Genomic DNA, 13,440 nt, shown 5'->3' with positions numbered 1-13,440 from the left:
CCTACTGTTTGTTATTTTAGGCCTTTGATAGCCTGTCTGCAGCCCCTACTTGCAATACTCCTCCACTGACCACACCAATGCTGCCCGTGTACCCCTGGAACCTATTTAAAAGTTCATAGAGCCTAGTTATATATTTTATTTACTATTAATAAGGCCATGATGGACTACGCTGTACCACGCTACAAGCTAACCAGTCGACACTTCTTTTGCGAGAAAAGCCATCCCAACCCTCCACCAGCATGTAGAAGACCGCATTGTCCATGCACTCTGGCAATCTGTGAGTACAAAGGTGCACCTGACAACAGACGCATGGACCTGTAGGCATGGCCACGGAAGATTACGTGTCCATTACGGCGCAATGGGTTAATGTGGTGGATGCATGGTCCACAGGGGACAGCCTACTAAGTCTGTCTGCAGTCCCTAATTCAAATTGTCCTCCACTGTCTAAATCGGAACTTCCACCTTCTGGCTTTCGGCCTATAGTATCAGAAATTAAACTGCATTTGGCCTTCAACTTTGGTTAGGGCCTACTAACGGCTTCTGCCCCTCCCTGGTGTTGTCCTCAACTAAATAAAGCTGAGCTTCAACCTTCCGGCTCTCATTATGTGGTTTTAAAAAAAAAAATGGTGGTTAGGGCCTACTAACGGCTTCTGCCCCTCCCTGGTGTTGTCCTCAACTAAATAAAGCTGAGCTTCAACCTTCCGGCTCTCATTAAGTGGTTTTAAAAAAAAAATGGTGGTTAGGGCCTACTAACGGCTTCTGCCCCTCCCTGGTGTTGTCCTCAACTAAATAAAGCTGAGCTTCAACCTTCCGGCTCTCATTAAGTGGTTTTAAAACAAAAATGGTGGTTAGGGCCTACTAACGGCTTCTGCCCCTCCCTGGTGTTGTCCTCAACTAAATAAAGCTGAGCTTCAACCTTCCGGCTCTCATTAAGTGGTTTTAAAACAAAAATGGTGGTTAGGGCCTACTAACGGCTTCTGCCCCTCCCTGGTGTTGTCCTCAACTAAATAAAGCTGAGCTTCAACCTTCCGGCTCTCATTATGTGGTTTTAAAAAAAAAAATGGTGGTTAGGGCCTACTAACGGCTTCTGCCCCTCCCTGGTGTTGTCCTCAACTAAATAAAGCTGAGCTTCAACCTTCCGGCTCTCATTAAGTGGTTTTAAAACAAAAATGGTGGTTAGGGCCTACTAACGGCTTCTGCCCCTCCCTGGTGTTGTCCTCAACTAAATAAAGCTGAGCTTCAACCTTCCGGCTCTCATTATGTGGTTTTAAAAAAAAAAATGGTGGTTAGGGCCTACTAACGGCTTCTGCCCCTCCCTGGTGTTGTCCTCAACTAAATAAAGCTGAGCTTCAACCTTCCGGCTCTCATTAAGTGGTTTTAAAACAAAAATGGTGGTTAGGGCCTACTAACGGCTTCTGCCCCTCCCTGGTGTTGTCCTCAACTAAATAAAGCTGAGCTTCAACCTTCCGGCTCTCATTATGTGGTTTTAAAAAAAAAAATGGTGGTTAGGGCCTACTAACGGCTTCTGCCCCTCCCTGGTGTTGTCCTCAACTAAATAAAGCTGAGCTTCAACCTTCCGGCTCTCATTAAGTGGTTTTAAAACAAAAATGGTGGTTAGGGCCTACTAACGGCTTCTGCCCCTCCCTGGTGTTGTCCTCAACTAAATAAAGCTGAGCTTCAACCTTCCGGCTCTCATTAAGTGGTTTTAAAACAAAAATGGTGGTTAGGGCCTACTAACGGCTTCTGCCCCTCCCTGGTGTTGTCCTCAACTAAATAAAGCTGAGCTTCAACCTTCCGGCTCTCATTATGTGGTTTTAAAAAAAAAAATGGTGGTTAGGGCCTACTAACGGCTTCTGCCCCTCCCTGGTGTTGTCCTCAACTAAATAAAGCTGAGCTTCAACCTTCCGGCTCTCATTAAGTGGTTTTAAAAAAAAAATGGTGGTTAGGGCCTACTAACGGCTTCTGCCCCTCCCTGGTGTTGTCCTCAACTAAATAAAGCTGAGCTTCAACCTTCCGGCTCTCATTAAGTGGTTTTAAAACAAAAATGGTGGTTAGGGCCTACTAACGGCTTCTGCCCCTCCCTGGTGTTGTCCTCAACTAAATAAAGCTGAGCTTCAACCTTCCGGCTCTCATTAAGTGGTTTTAAAACAAAAATGGTGGTTAGGGCCTACTAACGGCTTCTGCCCCTCCCTGGTGTTGTCCTCAACTAAATAAAGCTGAGCTTCAACCTTCCGGCTCTCATTATGTGGTTTTAAAAAAAAAAATGGTGGTTAGGGCCTACTAACGGCTTCTGCCCCTCCCTGGTGTTGTCCTCAACTAAATAAAGCTGAGCTTCAACCTTCCGGCTCTCATTAAGTGGTTTTAAAACAAAAATGGTGGTTAGGGCCTACTAACGGCTTCTGCCCCTCCCTGGTGTTGTCCTCAACTAAATAAAGCTGAGCTTCAACCTTCCGGCTCTCATTAAGTGGTTTTAAAACAAAAATGGTGGTTAGGGCCTACTAACGGCTTCTGCCCCTCCCTGGTGTTGTCCTCAACTAAATAAAGCTGAGCTTCAACCTTCCGGCTCTCATTATGTGGTTTTAAAAAAAAAAATGGTGGTTAGGGCCTACTAACGGCTTCTGCCCCTCCCTGGTGTTGTCCTCAACTAAATAAAGCTGAGCTTCAACCTTCCGGCTCTCATTAAGTGGTTTTAAAACAAAAATGGTGGTTAGGGCCTACTAACGGCTTCTGCCCCTCCCTGGTGTTGTCCTCAACTAAATAAAGCTGAGCTTCAACCTTCCGGCTCTCATTATGTGGTTTTAAAAAAAAAAATGGTGGTTAGGGCCTACTAACGGCTTCTGCCCCTCCCTGGTGTTGTCCTCAACTAAATAAAGCTGAGCTTCAACCTTCCGGCTCTCATTAAGTGGTTTTAAAACAAAAATGGTGGTTAGGGCCTACTAACGGCTTCTGCCCCTCCCTGGTGTTGTCCTCAACTAAATAAAGCTGAGCTTCAACCTTCCGGCTCTCATTAAGTGGTTTTAAAACAAAAATGGTGGTTAGGGCTTACTAACGGCTTCTGCCCCTCCCTGGTGTTGTCCTCAACTAAATAAAGCTGAGCTTCAACCTTCCGGCTCTCATTATGTGGTTTTAAAAAACAAAATGGTGGTTAGGGCCTACTAACGGCTTCTGCCCCTCCCTGGTGTTGTCCTCAACTAAATAAAGCTGAGCTTCAACCTTCCGGCTCTCATTATGTGGTTTTAAAAAAAAAAATGGTGGTTAGGGCCTACTAACGGCTTCTGCCCCTCCCTGGTGTTGTCCTCAACTAAATAAAGCTGAGCTTCAACCTTCCGGCTCTCATTATGTGGTTTTAAAAAAAAAAATGGTGGTTAGGGCCTACTAACGGCTTCTGCCCCTCCCTGGTGTTGTCCTCAACTAAATAAAGCTGAGCTTCAACCTTCCGGCTCTCATTAAGTGGTTTTAAAAAAAAAATGGTGGTTAGGGCCTACTAACGGCTTCTGCCCCTCCCTGGTGTTGCCCTCAACTAAATAAAGCTGAGCTTCAACCTTCTGCTCCAAATTACCATTTTAAAAAATGCAATAGGCTTTTCCGGCCTACTAAAGGTGTCTGCCACTCCCTGGTGTTGTCCTCAACTGAACAAAGCTGAGCTTCCACATTCTGGCTTTCGCCCTATACTATCAGATATTAAACTGCATTTGGCCTACTAGTGTGGTTAGGCCCTTGAAACAGTGTCTGCTGCTCTTGGGTTTGCTACTCCACTGAACAAAGCAATGCCGCCTGTTTAGTCCTGTTACCAATTTTGAACTGCATGTAGCCTACTTTATTCTTTGGCCCTATATCTGTTTCCTCCTCATCCTGCCCATTGCCCAGCCACTGCTAAATGAGTCTGCTGGTACATTGACCTAGACCACTACATTCCCCTTGTACTCTACACAGCCAGAATCTGTCCCTGCTGAAAGTAAGGTTCCCCTTCCCGCATGTTATACCACCTTACACAGGGACAAAGAGGAAGGTGCAGATGAAAGTGCAGGTTCCTTCATCAGGTGGGGGGGCATACTCGTTGGCGACGTCACTGGCACAGGGCCCCTCAGAGTACGCAAAAGTGTCGCTGCTGGTGGGAGGCGCCCCCGCCATGCAAACACACCGCCGTACTTTGAGGGGCCCTGTGCCAGTGGCAATGCGAACGAGTGGGCCCCCCCCCTGCTTGCTCAGGATCACAGCACTTGCAACTTTTAAATACTTACCTTTCCCTGCAACACCGCCGTGACGTAGTCCGCATTTCCTGGGCCCACGAAAAACTTGAGCCGGCCCTACTCCCCCCACAACTTTTGCCAAATGACCCCCAATTCCCTATGCCCAACTATTATTATAAAGTTAATTAAGATTGACAAGCTTCAGAAACAAGAATGGATGTTTTTGGCATTAAAATGGGCACTGTAGGTGTTTTCCTGGCCTCCACTCACTGCCGACTATGCTTCCCCATTGACTTGCATTGGGTTTCGTGTTTCGGTCGATCCCCGACTTTTAGCGATAATCGGCCGACTGCACTCGACTCGACTCTGGACAAAATCGGGTTTCCCAAAACCCTACTCGATCTTAAAAAAATGAAAGTCGCTCAACCCTACTGGGCACACCACTACCTCTTATTGCCTGTTTTCTTGTTACGGATTCATCCCTTTCTGCACTGCTGTGCTGGCTAGACGTGCCACTATGCTAGGTTGGATCAGTGGCCTCATCATCAACCATGTTGTCTTCCAATTCCTCAATCTGATCCTCCTGAGATGCGATTTGAGGCTGAACTGATGGCAACTGTGCCTCATGATTATCCTCCACCTCTTCAGACATGAATTGACCTTCCCCAACGTGGCTTTCTCCTGGCTGCTCAAATGTTTGGGCATCACTGCACTCCATCTCCTCAGTGTGGCCAGCGTTTGTCTCCTGTGACACTTGAGGTTGGCAGGAAGAAGGACCAGGTTGAGGATTCAGAGGTCCAGCCTCTTGACTACTGAGACCGGGCCGTGTTTAAGACTTCGTGGTGCTGCTTGTCAACACACTGGAGCCTTTGTCTGCCATCCAATCCACAACATCCTCGCACTTGTCTGGGTTCATAAGTGGTGTAGCGCATTGACCAAATTTTGACAGAAACCTAGAACGATATACAGTCACCTTTGGCTCTGTCACACTGCTTTGGCAGTCACGACCACATCCACGTCTCTTAATGTCACCCTTTCTCATCTCTAATGTGATATGTTAATGAAACCAAAAAATACTGGATTTTTTTCACAACTACCCTTACAAAGGTGTTATATAGAAATTCACTGTATCTAGCAATGTGTGGCTATTTTTTTGGAGTTTGCCGTCAACAGCACACTGACAATAATTACAGGTAAATAGTCACTTTTGTGTATCTCTTCAGGCATTGCGCCAGTCTCACAACTACTAAATAAAGAAACACAGTTTTTTAAGGCAAAAGAAAATTTATTTTTTTTCAATTGCCTTGCTGACACACTCCAAATGCAGAGTAATGAAAATTTTTGCCCCTGCTGAATTGTGACGTAAGATTATCTCTATCCAGATTGCGCCAGTCGCACAACTGTTAGATAAAGAAACACCATTTTTAAAACAAAAGAAATTATGAATTTTTTTCAATCGTCTTGACACACTTCAAATGCTGAGAAATGAAGATTATTGCCCCCGTTAAATTGTCACGTAAGATTATCTCTACCCAGATTGCGCCAGTCGCACAACTGCTAGATAAAGCAACACCATTTTTAAAACAATAGAAATTATGAATTTTTTTCAATCGTCTTGCTGACACACTCCAAATGCTGAGTAATGAAGATTATTGCCCCCATTAAATTGTCACGTAAGATTATCTCTACCCAGATTGCGCCAGTCGCACAACTGCTAGATAAAGAAACGCCATTTTTTAACCCCTTAACAACCAGAGGTATTTTTCTTTATGCATTTTCGTTTTTTGCTCCCCTTCTTGAAGGAGCCATAACTTTTTTATTTTTTGGTCAAAATAGCCATGTGATGTTCTGATTTTTGCAGGATGAGTTGTACTTTTGAATGACGCTATTGGTTACCATGTACTGGAAAACAGGAAAACAAATCCCATGTGCGGTGAAATTGCAAAAAAGTGCAATCCCACAGTTGTTTTTTGGTTTTTTTTTTACCATGTTCACTAAATACTAAAACTGACCTGCCATTATGATATTCCAGGTCATTACAAGTTCATAGACACCAAAAAAATATACATTGTTTTTTAATTAAGTGTTGAAAATAAATTCCAAAGTTTGATAAAATAAAAAAAGCGCCATTTACCGATACTCATAGCGTCTCCATTTTTTGTGATCTGAGGTTCGGTGAGGGCTTATTTTTTGCATGCTGAGTTGACGTTTTTTAATGATACCATATTGGTACAGATACGATCTTTTGATTGTCCGTTATTGCATTTGAATGCAATGTTGTGGTGACCAAAAAAAACATAATTCTGGCATTTTTACTTTTAATCTTATTACGCTGTTTGACAATAGGGTTAATTCTTTAGTTAATTGATAGATCAGGCGATTCTCAATGCTGTGATACCAAATATCTGTATATTTGATTTATTGTTATATTTTGAATATCTTTTTATATTTTTAAAAACTTTTTTTTTACTTTTTGCATGCTTCAATAGTCTCCATGGGAGACTAAAAGCTGCAGTCTGATCGGCTCTGCTACATACAAGCGATGATCACATCACCTGTATGTAGCAGAAATGCTCACTTGCTATGAGCGCCGTTCACCCGGCAGCGCTCATAGCAATCTGGCTATGACAACCATAGAGGTCTGCTGGAGACCTCTGATTGTCATGCCGACCCATCAGTGACCCACTTGGCAACTCGGAGCTTCAACTCCCTCCATAATCTTTAATCTTTAATTTTATATAGCGCTAACATATTCAACAGCGCTTTACAGGTTGCACATATTGGGGCTCACAATCTAAATTCCCTATCAGTATGTCTTTGGAATGTGGGAGGAAACCCACGCAAACACGGAGAGATCATACAAACTCTTTGCAGATGTTGTCCTTGGTGGGATTTGAACCCAGGACTCCAGCGCCGCAAGGCTGCTGTGCTAACCACTGCGCCACCGAGCTGCCGTGTTTTCTATGGGATTAAGGTCTAGAGACTGGATAGGCCACTCCATGACCTTAATTTGCTTCTTTTTGAGCCACTCCTTTGTTGCCTTGGCTGCATATTTTAGGTCATTGTCTTGCTGGAAGACACAGCCATGAACCATTTTTAATGTCCTGGCGGAGGGAAGGAGGTTGTCACTCAGGATTTTACAGTACATGGCTCCATCCTGTGCCCTTAGCAGAGAAACACCCCCAAAACATAATGTTTTTAGTGATATAGCAGAACTGTGTCAGCATGTTCAGAGCACAGCAGAGTGATGATTTCTCTGTAGTGCTCTGAATATGACAGTGAGTGGTAATCAGCAACCTGGTACTCTACTACTGATGTCAGGCTGCGATCACACCTCTTCGCCACTGATACTCAACTCATCCAGGACCTTTCCTCCCTGCATCTGCTGTCATCACCCATGTGTGGAGGATCCTGTTGCTGCTCAGCTCACACTGAACACTGAGTGGTGATAGGGTGAAATGTTGTGTCAATATCCTTCCAAAGCTGTTACCCAGACCAGAGGTGTATCTAGGGTTTCTGGCACCCGGGCAAGAATTAAGTTTGGCGCACCCCCCCACAAGGGCATATGCGAGTTGCACACTTAGTCCACTTAGTCATGTACCCACAAGCTCCTCTCCCTAATGCTCTCAATGTTCAGTGAAAAACCTATAAGAAGCAGGAAGAGAAGCTCGTTGTTACAGGACCATAAGTATGAAAATCGCACGAGTGAAGTGTCCATGTGATGACTTCTGGAACCTGCAGAGCTGAATCCTGACATCGTAGGCTTCTGAATTCTTACAACGAATGCACTGCACACTTTTAGGATTCCCCCTTGCCAGTGGACACAAGTCAGCACAAGTATGTGATTTGTATACTTCTGGCCACTTTCTGACTAGATGTGCCCGGCCTCACTCAGTTCATTTTCATTGAGTGAGTCCACACACGTCTAGTCAGCATGTGACCACATGTATGTAAATTGCCAGCATGAAAGAATCCTGACAGCATGCAGGGCGCACTGTGAGAATTCAGAAGACTGCAGTCACAAAGAATGACTGCAGACTCATTACAAACCTGGACAACTCCTTTAATGCTCCTATCATAAATAAACACATGAGAATTAGTTAGTATCACAAATAAAATTTATATCCAGGTACCTTATAGATGACGTCGTCTCTGGAGTCGTTCTCCTTCCTTTCTTCATCTTGTCCAGATCCCATGATGAGTTTTCTCATCCACAGCTCGTCGCTGCAGACTTCCATCTTCTCCGCTCTTTTGCAGAAAATCTCCACATGATGCCCTTAAAGATAGACGTGTCATTATAATGCTCCTGAATAAAAAATTGCCCCTAACTATATTGTCTGCACAAAATATGACCCCCGCACTATCCCTCTTATGGTACATGCTCTGTACACTGAATTCTCCTTTCCATACGGCCCCCCTCTTCACACTGTCCTCTCATACTGTGTTCCCCCTATAGGGCCCAGTATTTATACTGTACCCTCTCATCACACTCCCCTCCTTGGTATACTGTCCCCTCCTGACTGTGCCCTTACACTGTCCCCCCATCCTATGCCCCTACTGCTCAGTTTCTAATCTGTGCCCACTCACTTTTCTCCCCCATTACTGTCTCATCACACTATTCCCCTCCCTCCTCATACTGTCTTCTCTCACATCCCCCTGTTCACCATACTGTCTCCTCATATATTTACCCCCTCACTTTATATACTGCCTGCTCACCTGACTCCCCATACTGTGTTCGCACAAATCCCATGGCCCTCACTCCCCGTACTCTGTCCACATATATTTTTCACATTGTTACTCATACTGTGTCCGCACACATGCCCCCTTCGCTCCCCATACTGTCTGCACCCATCCCCCATACTGTTTCCTCATATATGCCCCCCATTCCCCCATACTGTTTCCTCATACATGCTCCTCTTTCCCCAGTACTGTTTCCTCATACATACCTTCATTCCTCCGTACTGTTTCCTCATACATGCTGCCCATTCCCCTTTACTGTTTCCTCATACAGGCCCCCCCATCTACCCCTTTGCTCTTCTTTTTGTGTGTCCTCAAATCTCCCCCACACAATAAAGCGCTCCATCCCCACTCCAATTCTCCCCACACATAATAAATCCCCCATCCCCTCTCAAATTCTCCCCACACACAATAAATCCCCCCATCCCCTCTCAAATTCTCCCCACACACAATAAATCCCCCCATCCCCACTCAAATTCTCCCCACACATAATAAAGCCCCTCATCCCCACTCAAATTCTTCCCACACACAATAAATCCCCCATCCCCACTCCAATTCTCCCCACACACATTAAACACCCCCATCCCTACTGAAAATCTCCCCACACACATTAGACACACCATTCCCACTTTAATTCTCCCCCACACAATAAATCCCCCATCCCCACTCCAATTCTCCCCACGCGTAATAAAGACCCCATCCTGACTCTAATTCTCCCCACGCATAATAAAGCCCCCCATCCCCACTCAAATTCTCCCCACACAAAATAAAGCATCCCTCTGCACTTAATCTTTGGTGACTTCAGCTCCACTCGAGCACTTACCACCAGTGTTCACCATTGCAGCGCGGGCGAGTGACGTTAGCAGCATGATCACATGATCTGATCACGTTGATGGCATGGCTTTGACCCGGCAGCAGGAGCGGACACTGACAGCTTGGGGCCCCTGTGCAAGAAATGTGCCTGGGCCCCCCTCCTTTTATGGCAACAAAGCTATATATATATTGCCACACACACATACATGTATATATATTACATAGTCTCCTTTATTATGTATATTGCTGTCCCTTATTATACAGTGCCCTCTCTTGTTATGTACAGTACCGTCCCTTACATATTGGATTATATAGAGCCCTGTTTTTTTATTACATACCGTCCTGTCTTGTTAGCTGTATAATGCAATGATGGTTGATGGAGCATGGGAAAGCTTCTTTTCTAATGGAGGAGCTGATGGACTAGTCGTCTGGTCACCAGCACTTCCATCAGCAGTCATTTTATATCTAAAAAGAGAGGGGACTATGTAATAAAAGAGGGCAATGTGAATAACAAAAATAACAACAATGTAAGAGACAGCACTGTACATAATAGCAGAGGAAGCTATATAATAAGGGATGGCACCATATATAACTAGAGAGGATGATATGTAATAAGGGACGGTGTAATACATAATAAAAGAGGAAACTATGTAACTAACCGTCTCTATGCCAAATATGAAAAGTGCGTTTTCTAACAGTCCTCAATTCCATTTCTTGGATGCATCGTTTCTGAGAATGGTCTGACAATGGATCCCGAGAAGGTATCCACCGTCCTAAAGTGGCCTCATCCAGATGGTTTTAAGGCTATCCATTGCAACAAGCAGTTCTTCCTGGAAGTGGATGGTCAGGGGCTGGTGCTGTTCTTAGACAGAAGTCTTCATCTGGTCATGGGGCATCATGGTGTCCTATGGCTTCTTCTCTAAGCTCTTCTCTGCACCAGAATGCAATTACCCTATTAGCGATAGAGAACTGCTTGCGAACAAGCTAGCTCTGGAGGAGTGACAATACTTGCTGGAAGGAGAGATGCACCTTATGTTAATATACACTGATCACAAGAATTTTGGTTATCTGCAGTCCACACAGCGGCTAAACCCACTCAAGCCATGTGGTCTTTATTCTTCACTCGCTTCAACATCACTCTCCATTTTCATCCACCTTATAAAAAAATTAAGGTGGAGGTGCTTTACAGGCCCTTCCAGGTCTCCATCTAGGAGGAGGGGCTTAAACACATCATCAAGCTCTCCAAAATAATCACAGTCACTCCACTGGACTTATCTGTCATCTGGCAGGAAGCGGGTTCTTCTCTGGGGTCACTTGTGGCACCCCATGAGTCCGGTTGCCACAGTGGCATCGCCTTCCTCAGGGGGGGTGATGCCATGCCTGGAAGCAAGAGGGATCCCCCTTCCAGGTAATTTCAGCATACAACACCTTTCCTGACTCCAGACCAGAAGGGGGAGCTCTAACCTGGTTTTCAGGGGAACTTCCCTATAAATTCTGGCCTGGAGGCGGGGTTAGTGAGTTTAGTTTCAGTTTTCAGTCAGAGAGCAGACAGTGAAGGAGGAAGAGGCAAGAAGTGAGGAGAATCTGGGGATAGGAGCTGCGATTGAACTCACCCCAGGACTAAACACCAAAGACTGGACACCGGAGTCTATGTTTGTGTGGGAACTTCAGACCCCACAATCAAATCTGGAGGACAGGAGATTGCAGGTCTCCTGGCCCCAGCTGACACCCAAAGGCACAGCAGCATACAAGAGCCCGGAGTCACCACGAGGGAGTGACACCTGGAACAGGCTCAAGCTGCCTGCCATGCAGGTAGTGTTTCACTTAGTGGACAGACTGAGAGAGGGGCTTGAGGAGAACTAAAGGCACCAAGCACCCAGAGAACCGCACAGTAGGAAGGCCTCCAAGCCCACCTGGCTAGGGGGACTCTGATTTGCTTCCAGGCTGCCCGGATCTCCATCACCAGCTGTGACTTGTGCCCCGCAGTGCACCTTCAGCCTGGGATTAAAGGTAAAGAAACTGCAACCCTTGTGTCCTCTAGTTATTCTCTCACCCTCAGTCCTGGACCCTCAGTCCTGCACCCCAACATCCACAAGTCCCGTACAGAACTGCATTGGTAGCCCTGGGGCCAGTCTCCACCTGTGGGGAGCAAAATCATCCCAGCTGGTGGATCGTTTCTCCAAGATGACACACATCATGGCAATGGATCTGTACAAGTGAAGCCACAGAACCTGGTTAGTATACATGTATATGTGTATCTGTGTGTGTACATGTGCAGTATACAGTGTGTGTCTGTATATGTGTATATAGTAGGTATGTACATATATACAGTATATAGTATGACTGTGTATATCTGTGGTGCATGTGAGTATGTGTATATATATATATATATATATATATATATATATAGTACAGACCAAAAGTTTGGACACACTTTCTCATTTAAAGATTTTTCTGTATTTTCATGATTATGAAAATTGCAAATTCACACTGAAGGCATCAAACTATGAATTAACACATGTGGAATTATATACTTAACAAAAAAAAGTGTGAAACAACTGAAAATATATATATTCTAGGTTCTTCAAAGTAGCCACCTTTTGCTTTGATGACTGCTTTACACACTCTTGGCATTCTCTTTATGAGCTTCAAGAGGTAGTCACTGGAAATGGTCTTTCAACAATCTTGAAGGAGTTCCCAGAGATGCTTAGCACTTGTTGGCCCTTTTACCTTCACTCTGCGGTCCAGCTCACCCCAAACCATCTCGATTGGGTTCAGGTCTGGTGACTGTGGAGGCCAGGTCATCTGGCGTAGCACCCCATCGCTCTCCTTCTTGGTCAAATAGCCCTTACACAACCTGGTGTGCTAGGGGTCATTGTCCTGTTGAAAAATAAATGATGGTCCAACTAAATGCAAACCAGATGGAAAAGAATGCCGCTGCAAGATGCTGTGGTAGCCATGCTGGTTCAGTATGCCTTCAATTTTGAATAAATCCCCAACAGTGTAACCAGCAAGCACCTCCACACCATCAGGCATCCTCCCTCCATGCTTCACGGCGGGAACCAGGCATGTAGAGTCCATCCGTTCACCTTTTCTGCGTTGCACAAAGACACGGTGGTTGGAACCAAAGATCTCAAATTTGGACTCATCTGACCAAAGCACAGATTTCCACTGGTCTAATGTCCATTCCTTGTGTTCTTTAGACCAAACAAGTCTCTTTTGCTTGTTGCCTGTCCTTAGCAGTGGTTTCCTAGCAGCTATTTTACCATGAAGTCCTGCTGCACAAAGTCTCCTCTTAACAGTTGTTGTTGAGATGTGTCTGCTGCTAGAACTCTGTGTGGCATTAACCTGGTCTCTAATCTGAGCTGCTCTTAACCTGCGATTTCTGAAGCTGATGATTCGGATACACTTATCCTCAGAAGCAGAGGTGACTCTTGGTCTTCCTTTCCTGGGGTGGTCCTTATATGAGCCAGTTTCTTTGTAGCGCTTGATGGTTTTTGCAACTGCACTTGGGGACACTCAAAGTTTTCCCAATTTTTCAGACTGACTGACTTTCATTTCTTAAAGTAATGATGGCCACTCGTTGTTCTTTACTTAGCTGCTCTTTTCTTGCCATAATACAAATTCTAACAGTCTATTCAGTACAACTATCAGCTGTGTATCCACCAGACTTCTGCTCAACACAACTGATGGTCCCAAC

Source organism: Ranitomeya variabilis, chromosome 1 (assembly GCF_051348905.1).
Source record: "Ranitomeya variabilis isolate aRanVar5 chromosome 1, aRanVar5.hap1, whole genome shotgun sequence".
NCBI lineage: Eukaryota > Metazoa > Chordata > Amphibia > Anura > Dendrobatidae > Ranitomeya > Ranitomeya variabilis.
Note: the sequence above shows the minus strand (reverse complement) of the source record.